The following is a 13475-nucleotide window of genomic DNA, read 5'->3' on the forward strand; positions in this document are numbered from 1 at the left end:
TAGGGACTTCCCTGGTGGTCCAGTGGGTAAGTCTCTGTGCTCCCAGTGCTGGGGACCGGGGTTCGATCCCTGCTCAGGGAATTAGATCCCGCATGCATGCCGCAACTAAGAGTTTGCATGCCGCAACTAAGATCCTGTGTGCCACAACTAAGACCTGGTGCAGCCAAAAATAAATAAGTAATATTAAAAAAAAAAAAAGAGTAAGTTTACTGTGGAATAACATGGCAGTCCCAACCCAGTCAAGTGATCAAAGCTAGTATTTGTCTTGGTAACAGGACAAATAGAAATTGTGTGCCACCTGATAGAATACACTAGAAAACATAGTGCTACTTAAGGTGAAATTCTTCTTAAAAGACATCACCTAAAACCAATCATGAAGGAACGTCGGAAAACCCAAATTGAGGGACTCTGCAAAAGAACTTGCCCATAATCTTTGAAAGTGTCAAGGTCATGACGGAGACCAGTGAAACATGACACAGGCCATGTGTAATTCTAGATTCATCTTTTGCAATAAAGGACATTATTGGTAAAACTTGGATTGTCTGGTAGAAATGAATTGATGTTAATCTCCTAATTCAATGGTTGTATGTGATTATGTATGTGTACTTCCCTGGGAAGTACAGGGGGATTGCTAGTGGTGACGGGACATGATGTCAGCCACTCATTCTCATGTGGTTAAAGGGAAAAAGTTCTTCATACTATTCTTGCAAAATATCTTTGTGAATTTTTTTTTTTTTTTTGGCGGTACGTGGGCCTCTCACTGTTGTGGCCTCTCCCGTTGCGGAGCACAGGCTCCGGACGCTCAGGCTCAGAGGCCATGGCTCACGGGCCCAGCTGCTCCGCGGCATGTGGGATCCTTCCGGACCGGGGCACGAACCCGTGTCCCCTGCATCGGCAGGCGGACTCTCAACCACTGCGCCACCAGGGAAGCCCTATCTTTGTGAGTTTGAAATTATTTTAAGAGTAAAAAGATATCTTTAACATTCAAAAAAAGAAAGCTGTTCATAATAGCTCAAAAGTGGACACAACCCAGATGTCCATCATTGGATGAGTGGATAAAATAAAATGTGGTGCATCCATACAATGGAATACCATTTGGCAATAAAAACGAATGCAGTACTGACACGCATTATAATGTGAATGGACTTGGAAAACATTATGCTAAGTGGAAGAAGCCAGTCACAAAAGACCGTATATTGTATGATTCGGTTTATAGGAAATGTCCGGAATAGACAAATATAGAGAGACACAAAATAGATTAGTGGTAGCCGGGGGATGGAGGGAGGGGGGGTAGGTGGAAGTGACTGCTAATGGGTGTGAGGTCTCTTTTTGGGGTGGTCAAAATGTTCTAAAATTGATCGTGGTGATCATTGCACAACTCTGTGAAGACGCTAAAAAACCATTGAATTATATGCTTTAAATTAAATGGGTGAATTGGATGGTGTATGAATTATGTCTCAATAAGACTGTTACCCCAAAAAAGGGGAAAAAAGCAAACTGCATAGGCATGATTTACCAATATATAAATTCCAGTGTAATCTTAATCTGGTGAGATTTGTTTGGGAAAAAATATGAACCTTCTACCAAATTCAGTTCAATTCAACATGTATTTGTGGCGCACCTACTGAACAATAGAGTGGTTTTTTGGATTTATTTATTTATGTAAAGAATTTATTTATTTGGCTGCTCTGCGAGGCATGTTGGATCTTAGTTTCCTGACCAGGGATCGAACCCGTGCCCCATGCAGTGGGAGCGAGGAGTCTTAACCACTGGACCTCCAGGGGAGTCCCAAGCAGAGTTTTTTTTGTTTGTTTGTTTGTTTTTTTGTGGTACGCGGGCCTCTCACTGTTGTGGCGTCTCCCGTTGCGGAGCACAGGCTCTGGACGTGCAGGCTCAGCGGCCATGGCTCACGGGCCCAGCCGCTCCGCGGCACGTGGGATCTTCCCGGACCGGGGCACGAACCCATGTCCCCTGCATCGGCAGGCGGACTCTCAACCACTGCGCCACCGGGGAAGGGGAAGCCCCCAAGCAGAGTTTTTAAAAGGTATCGATAGAAAGTGACCAGGCTCTGTGCTAGAGCTTGAGACTCAGAAATAGAAGACACATGGGCTCACTGCTGTTGCAGAAGGGAGCACAGGGGCTGTGGGAACCCAGGAGAGGGGGACTCCATCCACTCCTCCTAGAAGGCTTCCTGGGGGCCAGCACTTAGAGCTGAGTGGAGAGAGGGCTGAGGAGGGGTGAGTCAGGTGGAGGAGGACACTGCAGAGAGAGGCTGTTGCAGGCGGAGGGAGCAACCTGAGCCACAGGACACAGACCAGGCCCTGCACTGGGTGACTGGGAGAGTGTAAGGAGTTAGCTGGGAGGAGTGGGCTGATGGGCAGGTGGGCAGAATGGAGACCATTAGGTGCCAAGGTAAAGGGAGGCCCTGAGTGGACGGAATGCCCTGTGGGCAGAATGACAACGTTAGAGGTCATTCGCAGCTTCCAGAAGGCGAACGGGAGCAGGAAATTAAGAGACAATAGTCAGTGCCCATCAGAGCAAAGGATCAGGCCACTTCCCCCCAGACTGTCTGTCCCTCTATGGGTTAACTGGCCCCCTGCTGGGCTTCCAGGCTGTAAGGCTTCTCTGTCACTATGGATCACTCCACAGAATTGGTCTCGCCATCGGTTCCCTGGAGCCTGGCTGTCACTTGATTCCCCTGGAAGCCAGATGCTGTGCGCGTGGGGCGGGGAGGGAGAGCAGGGCTGCAGGGATGGATCTCCTTCGTGCGGAGCTCACGTCCGCTTCGTGCGCCAGATGGAGGTGCCAGCTCCCCGCCCGCCATCTTGAACAGAAGACAGGCTCCGAGGCCAAGTTGGCTCACCTTGGAGGCTCCTGGGAGGGGGGATGGGGAGAGACAAATAAAGGAGCCCTTTGATTCTTTGCAGGAGCCCAGCTCAAAGGGCCCCGGGTCAGGAGTTGGGGTGGAGGAGAGGGTGCAGTGGGGCAGGAAGAGTTTGTTTCCATTCACTGGAAGGGTCTGAAAACTATTTACACCAAAGCCTGTGGGCTATAGAAAGCCTACCCTGGTTCTGATATAGTTGGTGGCATGATTTCCATTTCACAGAAGGAGCAGCTAAGGGGGTGCTGGGAGGTTAAGTAACTTGCCCAAGGTCACAAAACTGGCTTTAGACCCAGGAGTGGCTGGTTCTAAAGCCCACGTGGTACAGGATATAGGACAGGACAGTTTCAAAGATTCTCCCAACTGTTCAGAACCAACAGAGGGTCGCAGGCATGAAAGCCATCAGAGGGCCCTGAAGGCAGCAGGAGATGCTTCAGAGCAGCGGGCCTGAGCTCCATCTCTACGAGTGGGCTAAACGGCCAGATGGTCCATCCATCCATCCACTCCACACATTTTACTTAGGGCCTACCACGTGTTCTGAACTGTTCCCAGCAGGGCTGCACCCTTGCGGGTTTCCAGGTGTTGGGACACAAACTCAAATAAGTTGTGGAACTTGCCTGGAGGCTGGGAGGGAAACGGACGTGTAACCTGCATGCAGGGGTAGAAATGAGCACTGCCCTCAATGAGAGGACACCCGAGGGTGGCGGTGGGCAGGGCTTGCAGTGAGGCAGGCATTGCCTTGCGGAATTTACTCCCATCCTGGTCTCGCAGGGCTGCTCACCTGGCGTCGCCAGCACCCTGAACGGACCTTTCTCTGCTCACACACCGAGCACTCAAATAGAGGGACAGTTCCAGAGGGCCAGCCCATTGACATCATCCAGGACTACCTGGGAGGCCAGATTATAACCAGAAGGTTGCTTGGCACTTGTTCCATCAGAGCAAGGCGGGCTGGTGGGAGCAAATGTTTAACTGTGACAGCTAGGAGAGGCTGGCGCGCCCGTCTCTGCAGGATGAGAATCCTAGAAATCCGTGGGCTCAGAGCCCTGTACCTGCTGCCACCTTGCAGATGCCCTGCCCGTGGCTGCAACGCTTGAAGTTTGTAGTGTAAGACTTCCTCTCCCCACGAGGTGAACTGTGGCCCCGAGACTCTCTTTGGGTCTCTGCTTTCATGGCTAAATGATGCGTCTCTCTGCCCACCTCCCATTTCTAGTTGAACTCCTCCAGAGAGATCTTGATTCCCTCACTTGCCAGGAAGGCCTTACAGTAACTCATCTTCATAACCCCATAACCATCTCATCGAATGACCAATTCACCAGACTTACTGAATTTACCCATTTATACACATCCTTTGCTTCTTTTAGATATGGTCCTTTCTGCAATTGTTGGTGAAAGAAAGTTGTTCCACACCTAGACCACCCCCCTTATATAAAAAATTGCCTCCTTTAGCCTGAAAGAAAGTCTTCAAATAATACAATTATGTACATATATGCTTTCAAAAACCTTCAATAAAATGCTCAATTTATAAAGGAGAGGTAAGTGTAAGGTAAGTGATTTATAATAAATAATGTATTTTTATATGGAAACATTTGGGGATGAGTATGGCAGAGGATGTAATGAAGTGGTCAGATGCTCTGACACGAGCAGAGTCCCCGTGAATGTGACGCTGTAAGTGCAGACTGACTGAGGGCCATGGCCATCGATGACTTGATCCTCTGAATTGGTGAATCACTTGGTAAAGTTCTGAATGAAGCAAAGCTTGCTCTCCTCTGCATGGTAGTTGCCTTCCTGCCGAAGTGGTGTATTGAAATTGTGCAAAACATACTTTGAGCTGATTGTCAAACAAAAGTAAACGAAAGACCCAGATAATTATAGATTGGTTTCTCATTTACATGGATATCCTGGTGGACTCTTCGAGGCCACACCCACATTGTGTGGGACCCAGGACAAGTCATCCGCATGCGGGATTGTCCTACACATCGTGGCATCCACAGCTCTGGCCCTGTTCTCTATGTGTCAGCAGTGTCCTCCCAACATTGTGACCACCAAGATATCCCACAAATTTCCCAAATGCCAACACTGAGAACCTCTTGGAGGGCATGGGTGGGGGGCAATAAATGTTTGAGGGGCAGTGACACAGTCAGGCTTATAGTGTTGCAGGGTATAGCTACTCTGGCAGCTATAGAGGGGTGGGTGAGACAGGGGAGGACACCGGTGGCTATTGCAGTAGCACAAGTGAGAGTTCAGCATGGGGAGGGCATCGGGCGCAGGTCTCCAATCTGCAGCAGAGACTGGTACACACTGTGGGCCCTGAAGTCCTCCAACACGTGCTCAGACCGCGGATAGGTGTTAGGGTTAGGGGCAGGGGTAGGATTTGGGCTCTGGTAAAGAAAGAAATTCACTTTGGCCTGCAATCCCCAGAGCTGGGACCACTGGGTCCTTTGGTAATGGAGCCCTTAGCTGTCACCTGCCCCCAGATCCCCACACGGGCTGCCTTACAGCTCTAGCCCCAGCTTGGATACACAGTCTCACTTCCCAGGCCTGGCTCCTGTGGAGGAAAAGAGGATGCCAAACGGAGGTAAATGCAGCTGCCCTTACGACTCAGACCTGGAGCAATTCATTTCTCGGTCCTTAGGGCCGCAGGAGCTGCCCCATCATCCTGTTCCTGCCCCAGCAATGGAGCATCTTCATTTCCTCCCGTGTCTGGGTTAGTGAGAGGTGAGGGCAGAGGTGATGAGCTCAAGTAGCTCTCGGGCTGAATTCCCAGGCTGGCCCTGCACCATCTGTGTGACCCTGCTGCTGGGCATCCCCTCTGGGGGCACGAACAGGAGGGTCTCTGGCCCTAAATGGCACAGCTTTAAAGCCCTTAAAAAGCCAGACCTTCTTGCTCCTGAATTCTTGCCCCTATTTCCACTCAGAGGGTGTATTCAAGGAAATACCCACAGTCAAAACTTATCAAAAGGCAATTTAAATCCCTCCAGAAGTGTTTCAAAAAATTCCAAATGATGATTCTATTTAAATTTTCGAGAGAGAGAAAGAGAGAGTGCATGGCGGGCTTCTTAGATCTTATAGCAACCAAACGAGGGGGGTGCTGTTGTCCCATTCCTTACACACATGTGCAAACACTCACACATGCATGCACACACCTCACAACCACAATCATGGCTCTCTCCTTTCTCCTAAATAAATTTTATTTATTTATTTATTTTTGGCTCCATTGGGTTTTCATTGTTGCGCGCAGGCTTTTCTCTGGTTGCGGCGAGTGGGGGCTACTCTCTGTTGCGGTGCGCGGGCTTCTCATTGTGGTGGCTTCTCTTGTTGTGGAGCACGGGCTCTAGGCACGTGGTCTCAGTAGTTGTGGCCCACGGGCTTAGTTGCTCCACGGCATGTGGGATCTTCCCGGACCAGGGCTCGAACCCGTGTCCCCTGCATTGGCAGGTGGATTCTTAACCACTGAGGCATCAGGGAAGCCCTCCTTTCTCCTTCTAAACCCAGCTCTTGTGGGCTCTGGTCTTTCTCCTCCCCACCCCTCACCTTACACATCTGTTCATTTTTCTTTTATCTGTTGAAGGAGATCCTGTCTTGGGCTCTCGGTCCTTTCCTGGGCAGGACAGTTTTCCCTTCACTCCTCATCTGCACAACTGAGACCTAAACTGGCAAAGACCCAATGTTCCTGGGCCGGTGTGGGAGAGGGCAGGAGCTCGGGAGAAAGGCTGACTTTTCATAGTGTCCCATGTTGACCGTGGCCGTGTCAACCTTAGCGGAGTTAGACTTCCCATGAGCCCACGTTTCCACAGCCCCCTGACACACACAGTCATTCCTGCGCTCGCACAGAAATAGCCACATGCACTGTTTTCCATAATCCCCCTCACCTAATTCTTTTATGGGCACTTTCATACTTCTTCAGTTTCAAGTTCTGATATTCATAGCCATGACTCTGATTAGTGCAAGACTTCAAAGCACCTTAAATTATGCTCAGGATAGTTTCAGCATTAAGTGTAGCTGAGCTAATTCAGATTCTCTGAAAATTGGCAATATGATAAGTTGCAACCTTACACAAGCCAGAGTATTCAGAGCAGACCCACCTAAAAGCTCAGCAGAGCTAGGCCACTCTGACTAGGCTGTGAGTCCGCAGGAACCCATAAACACACAGGTAGCAAGCAGAGCTGGAGTTCCAACCAGCCAAACGCTGTCACTACCCCGTAAATCTCCCGGATATTCAAATAGCCATTAACGTTTGCAGACGTTGTAAGTGATGCTCTCATAATCACTGCCATCTATGTGGGTTTGGCCATGGACAGGGTCATTTGGTTAATGCAAGATTCCATCTTCATTGCTCTGTAACTAGTTTTTAATCAGCGATGATTGCTGAGCTGGGATGCTGTGGGCCAGCTCGCCGGCTCTTTCCTCAGAGAGTGCCCGTCGATATGTCACAGCAATTAACCAGAGACCTGCGGGAGGGGTGGCGAGGGCAGCAGGAAAGCCAGGCCGCTTGGTGCAGCCACAGGCCTCTTCCTCTCCTCTTCCCTGATCCCCATCCACCTTTGGAGGGTTGGCGGAGGACATCGGCAGATGAGGGACGCCCCCAAAGAGGCATCTCTTCCAACTGTTGCTTTTGACTTGCCCAACAGTTTAATCTCCCAGGAGGTAGAGGACACAATGAGTGGTCCAGCCACTCTGTAATCAGTTCTGACCATCAAAGAAAAATTGGCCGACTGGAAGTGATAAGAATCTTGGAGAAAGTATCTTTATAATATTGTAGGTTGTAATAGCAGAGGCAGGGAAGGCTTAGCTTACCTCTAAGGGAAGGCAGAGTACAAAACATTCAGAAAATAATATATAATCATTTCTCCATATTACAATACCCTGAAAGGGAAGATGATGTGAGAAGATGGGAAAGCTATTAAAAATGCACTTCTGGTTGGGCAATCTCAATGATCCTGATGAGGAAGACATGGGGAATATCCCTCAAGATCCCAGTGGTGGCTGAACAAGTTTTCCCAAAAAGACCAAACACCACATTTTTAGCAGCAGTATATAGCAGCAATATAAAAAGTACCCTTTATTTTACAGCAGTAGGTATATAGCTCCTCGCATTTTCTATCAGATTAATGAGTGTAACTTTTTAATTTCCCATTTTATTCGTGATTTTGAGCACGTTTTCGTATGCTTCATATGTTGAGCCATTTGGTGGCTCATCTGCAAATCACCTATTCCTATCCTTTGCCCATTTATCTATTGGGTTACCTTTGTCTTGTCGGTTCATAAGTGCTCTGTGTGTATTAACTTTGGCCTCTACATTCATTACAAATGTTTTTTTCCCAAATCTGTCATTGGTCTATTTAAGTTTCTTTGTCATATGCAAAGTTTAAATTTTTTTTAGTTTTAAAGGTTTTGATAATATATTTTCTTTTATGGCTTTTGGACTTGTGATTTTAAGTTAAAAACTCCTAGATTATGCATGAATGGTGTAGATTTTCTTGCAAGAATTTTTTTTTAAGTTTACATTTAAATCCTTAATCCATCTGGAATTTACTTTTATGAATAATGTATGTTGGAAGTCAACTTCTATTTTTCTCTCGTTGAAAAGCCAGTTACGGTTGTACTCTATATTAAGTAATCTACGCTTTTTCAACAGAATTAAACTACTCATTACATTTATCATACACTATTAAATTCTTCTATATACCAAGATCTATTTCTGGATTACTTATTCTATTCCACTTATCTGACTTTTTCTATACCTTTGGCACACCGAAGAGAATAAAGTGACTGAGGGTAAGCCTTGATATCTAGTAATACAGGTAACATTATTATCCTTTTTAATACTTTTCTTGCAATTTGGGGGTCATTTATTCTTTTATGTAACTTAAAGATTTATTTAAACAAGTTAAAAAATTCTGTGAGGGTTTTTGGAATTGTGTTTTAAACACAGTATATGTAAAATCTGGGAGCACTGACGTTTTATAATTAGATCTCTCCACTGAAGAATGTGGTCTTTCCATTTTTTTCAGATCTTGTTTTAATGCTTTTAATAATAATTTATAATTTGCTTATTATAGATCATATACTTTTTTTATATAGTTTATCCCTAAATATGTCTTCCTATTTCCAATACCAGATACTTATTACTGGATAGGAGTTCAACTGATTTTTGTATATTTACCTTCTATCCAGTCACCTTACCAAAGTTTTACACCAATTTCAGTAGCAATTTTTATGTTTGTTTTTTTTTTACTGGAATCTCTTCAATTTCTAGGAAGATAGTCAAATCTTTATCTTTTCCTCCTAATGGTTATATGATTTATTTTATTATCTTATTGCTTTCTCTAGAACCTCTAAGATAATATTAAATATTAATAGTGATAGCAGCTCCTCTACAAGGGTCTTATTTTAATTGAAACTGGTTTTGTGTTTCACTGCTGAGGATAATTGCTGTTGGGTTTGGTAAATAGACTTTATTATGTTGTAGGTAATTGCTTTCTGTCTCAACTTTCCAAGGTTTTATTAGTAATAGCTGTTGTATCTTCAAATACTCTGTGAGCAACTACTGTTATGATCATATATTTTTTTCTCCTTTAGTTTGCCAATGTAACAGATCATGTTGATAGCTTTCCTCATATTGAAATATCTTGCAATCTTGAAATAAATCCTACTTGGTCGTACTATATTATACTCTTGAAACATTGTCGGATTTTCTTTGCTAACATTGTACTTAGAGTTTCTGCATCTGAGCTTGTAAGTCTGTAGATGTATTTTTGGTCTTATTTCTGTATTGGGTTTTTTTTTTTTTTTTTGCGGTACGTGGGCCTCTCACTGCTGCGGCCTCTCCCATTGCGGAGCACAGGCTCTAGACACACAGGCCCAGCGGACGTGGCTCATGGGCCCAGCAGCTCCGCGGCACGCGGGATCCTCCCAGACCGGGGCACGAACCCGCGTCCCCCACATTGGCAGGCGGACTCTCAACCACTGCACCACCAGGGAAGCCCTCTATATTGGGTTTTGACATCAAATCTATGTTAGCAAAGGAGAGCTTTCCATATTTTTAAAATCATCTTAAATAGTTTAAATAACATCGGAATTATCAGTTAGATAAAACTCACTTGTAAACCCATTTGTACCCAGTCCATATTTCAATATTAGATCTTTAATTACTTTTTCAATATCTTTTGTGGTAATAAATTTATTTTGGCTTTCTATATCTCACCAGTTTCAGTAATTTATATTTGCTAGGAAATTTTCTAATTCCTCGAAATTTTTAGATTTGTTGCCATTAAGTATTCTTTTCTCTCCGTTACTTGTGGTTGTCTCCTTTCTTGTTCCTTGTATTTTTGCTCTTTCCTCTCTTATTTAGGGTGATTTGTCTATTTTATTAGTGTTTGGAAAAATCCAACTTTTGGATTTATTTATCCCTTTGATGACTTTGTTTTCTATTTTACAGCTTTTAGCTTCTATCAGTTGCATCCTTCTAGTTTCTTAGGTGCTGTTTTGCTACTTTAGGATGAATAATAAGTTCCTTCACTGAAAAATATACAATTTTTCCATTGAAGGCATTTAAAGCTATGCATTTCCCTCTGAGTCACCTTTTGCTGTATGTTATAGGTTCATGTATAATGTGTGCTTTTTGTTGTTTTCTAGGCAGTTTGTATTTTTTTTAATTTTCCTCTTTGATCCAACAATGTACAGAATTGTTTCTTGGTTACTGTGCAGTTATATTGGTTATAGCCACACTTTGTTTCTAATTTACTGGATTATGATAATGGAATGTAGACTACAAAATTACTACTTGTTTAAGTTAATTAACATTAGTATTAATAATTATTATTAACAATTAATTAAAAATAACAATAATTATTATTTTGGCCAAGTATTGGATTGATCTTTGTATATAGGGATATACAACAAAAAATGTACATTCTCTTTTTAAAGATGCTATGTAGGTCATCAGATTTTTTACTAATTGCATTATTCAATTCCTCTATGTCTTTATTTTTGTCTATTAAAAATGTCTGGTTCTGGGCTTCCCTGGTGGCGCAGTGGTTGAGAGTCTGCCTGCCGATGCAGGGGACACGGGTTCGTGCCCCAGTCCGGGAAGATCCCACATGCCGCGGAGCGGCTGGGCCCGTGAGCCATAGCCACTGAGCCTGCGCGTCCGGAGCCTGTGCTCCGCAATGGGAGAGGCCACAACAGTGAGAGGCCCACGTACTGCAAAAAAAAAAAAAAAAAAAAAAAAAAAAAAAAAATGTCTGGTTCTGAGAAAGGTGTACTAAAATCTCTATAATTATAGTTTAATTTTTATCAAGTTCTTTTTGCAATTCTGGTTTCTGATTTAATGTTTAGTGCTTCTGGTAATTGAGGCACAGAGTTTATCACCTCTGTATTCTTTCTGTTGTTGTTGTTTTTGTTTGTTTTCTTGGCCACACTGTATGGCTTGTGGGATCCTAGTTCCCCTACCAGGGATTGTACCCGGGCCCCTTGGCAGTGAAGACCTGGAGTCCTAACCACTGGGCTGCCAGGGAATTCCCTATATTATTTTATTTTTTAAAAAATAAATTTATTTATTTATTTATTTATTTATTTATTGTTGGCTGCATTGGGTCTTTGTTGCTGTGCGTGGGCGTTCTCTAGTTGCAGTGAATGGGGGCTACTCTTCCTTGCAGTGCGCAGGTTTCTCATTGCAGTGGCTTCTCTTGTTTTGGAGCTCGGTCTCTAGGCATGCAGGCTTCAGTAGTTGTGGCACGTGGGCTCAGTAGTTGTGGCTCATGGGCTCTAGAGCGCAGGCTCAGTAGTTGTGGCGCACGGGCTTAGTTGCTCCGTGGCATGTGGGATCTTCCTAGACCAGGGCTCGAACCCGTGTCCCCTGCATTGGCAGGCAGATTCTTAACCACTGTGCCACCAGGGAAGTCCCCCCATATTCTTTTTTTTTTTTTTTTTTTTTTTGCGGTATGTGGGCCTCTCACTGTTGTGGCCTCTCCCATTGCAGAGCACAGGCTCCGGACGCGCAGGCTCAGAGGCCATGGCTCACGGGCCCAGCAGCTCCGCGGCATGTGGGATCTTCCCGGACCGGGGCACGAACCCGCGTCCCCTGCATCAGCAGGCGGGCTCTCAACCACTGCGCCACCAGGGAGGCCCATATATTCTTTTAATAGAGTTTTTTGTCATTACAGAATATTCTTTTGAGTGCTTTTAATGTTAATACCACTCTGTCTGATATTGACATTTCAATTCTTGCCCTTTTTTGTCTACATTTGCCTGTTTTTTTCTTTGCTACCCCTTTATTTTCAGATTTTTTAAAATCATGTGAGTTTCCGTACCAACACATTACTGGATTTTGCTTTTCTAAACACATCTCTCTGTTTTGTAATGGTAGAAAATTCAACCCATTCTCATTTATTAGACAATGATGGATTCCCTGATCAAATTCCTTACGTTGCTTATTATGCTTATATTTATCTTAACACTGTTGTTTCTTCTTTTTCCTTTACCAAGTTTTTGCTGATTTGTTTCCTATTCTGTATTTTTACTATTCTTCCCTGAAAGTTTGGTTTTCTCTGTGATCGATATTTTTCTGCCTCTTTTGGGGTACATTTCGTTGGCTCAGGTGGGCACTTAGAGGGCCCCCTCCCCCACCCCACCCCCAACCAGGCACACTCAACACTGATGCTGACATTTGTTACTAGGCTCGCACCCAGGGGCAGGATGTCCTGGGTTCTCAGTTCTGCCATTCAGCAATAGTATGACCATAGCCAAATTACCTACCCTCCTTGAACAGGAAAACATAAGACAGGCAGTGGTGTTCCTGTTCTCCACTCTCTCCTTAGGCTTCTGGGCTAGGTTTGGGCCTTACCTTTCTCAGAGCTGAGCAATCAAGAGGAGGGGATGGAGAAAATGACCTTTTTCATGTCTTTGGCCCACTCGTCTCAGAATTCTAGGAAGGAAATGCTCACATTCTCACTGGTCTTTCATTTCTGTGGGACAGCAGGGTTATACTTTCCTCTCCTGTCCTCAGTGTAACAAAATACAGCAGAGTGCTGAGGCTTTGCCTGTGGACATACAAGAGGTGGGCCAGGAACCCAATTCTCCTACCTCCGGCCTTAAATAAAGAGGGGAATCTTCCATCTTCTTCTCTCAGCCCTTTGAGTATCAGAAATGCCCATATGATAAAGCTGGAAAAATCAGGAGACAGGAAATTGGAAGAGGGACCCACAGAGGACATGCCCTGGGGAGTATGGCTTTACCCAAGGTCTTGAGGAAGCAGCTGCAGGCCTATGCTTCATCCCTTACAAACCGCCTTAAAAGCCAAGAAACCCTCTGGTTCAGATCATGCCTTGACTGCTACTGCCAGGTCTTGGGACCTGCCCTCAACGAGCTGTGTGTCAATTCTTTTGTTTTCTCCCAACGATTTGATAGAGTGGGAGGGTGGGAAGTATCGTATACCATTTATTTCTACACCTTTAATTTTGTGATTCTACAAAATTTTTTTCTGTTAGGCAAAACTTTGAACTCCTTAAGGGCAAAGGCCGGGCTCCTACACCCCTTCAATCCCTACTCAAGAGTCACAAAGTTGGTTTGTTGCCTTCTCCTGCAGGCTGTGGAT

This window comes from Mesoplodon bidens (genome assembly GCF_964165515.1).
Source record: "Mesoplodon bidens genome assembly, chromosome: 19".
NCBI lineage: Eukaryota > Metazoa > Chordata > Mammalia > Artiodactyla > Ziphiidae > Mesoplodon > Mesoplodon bidens.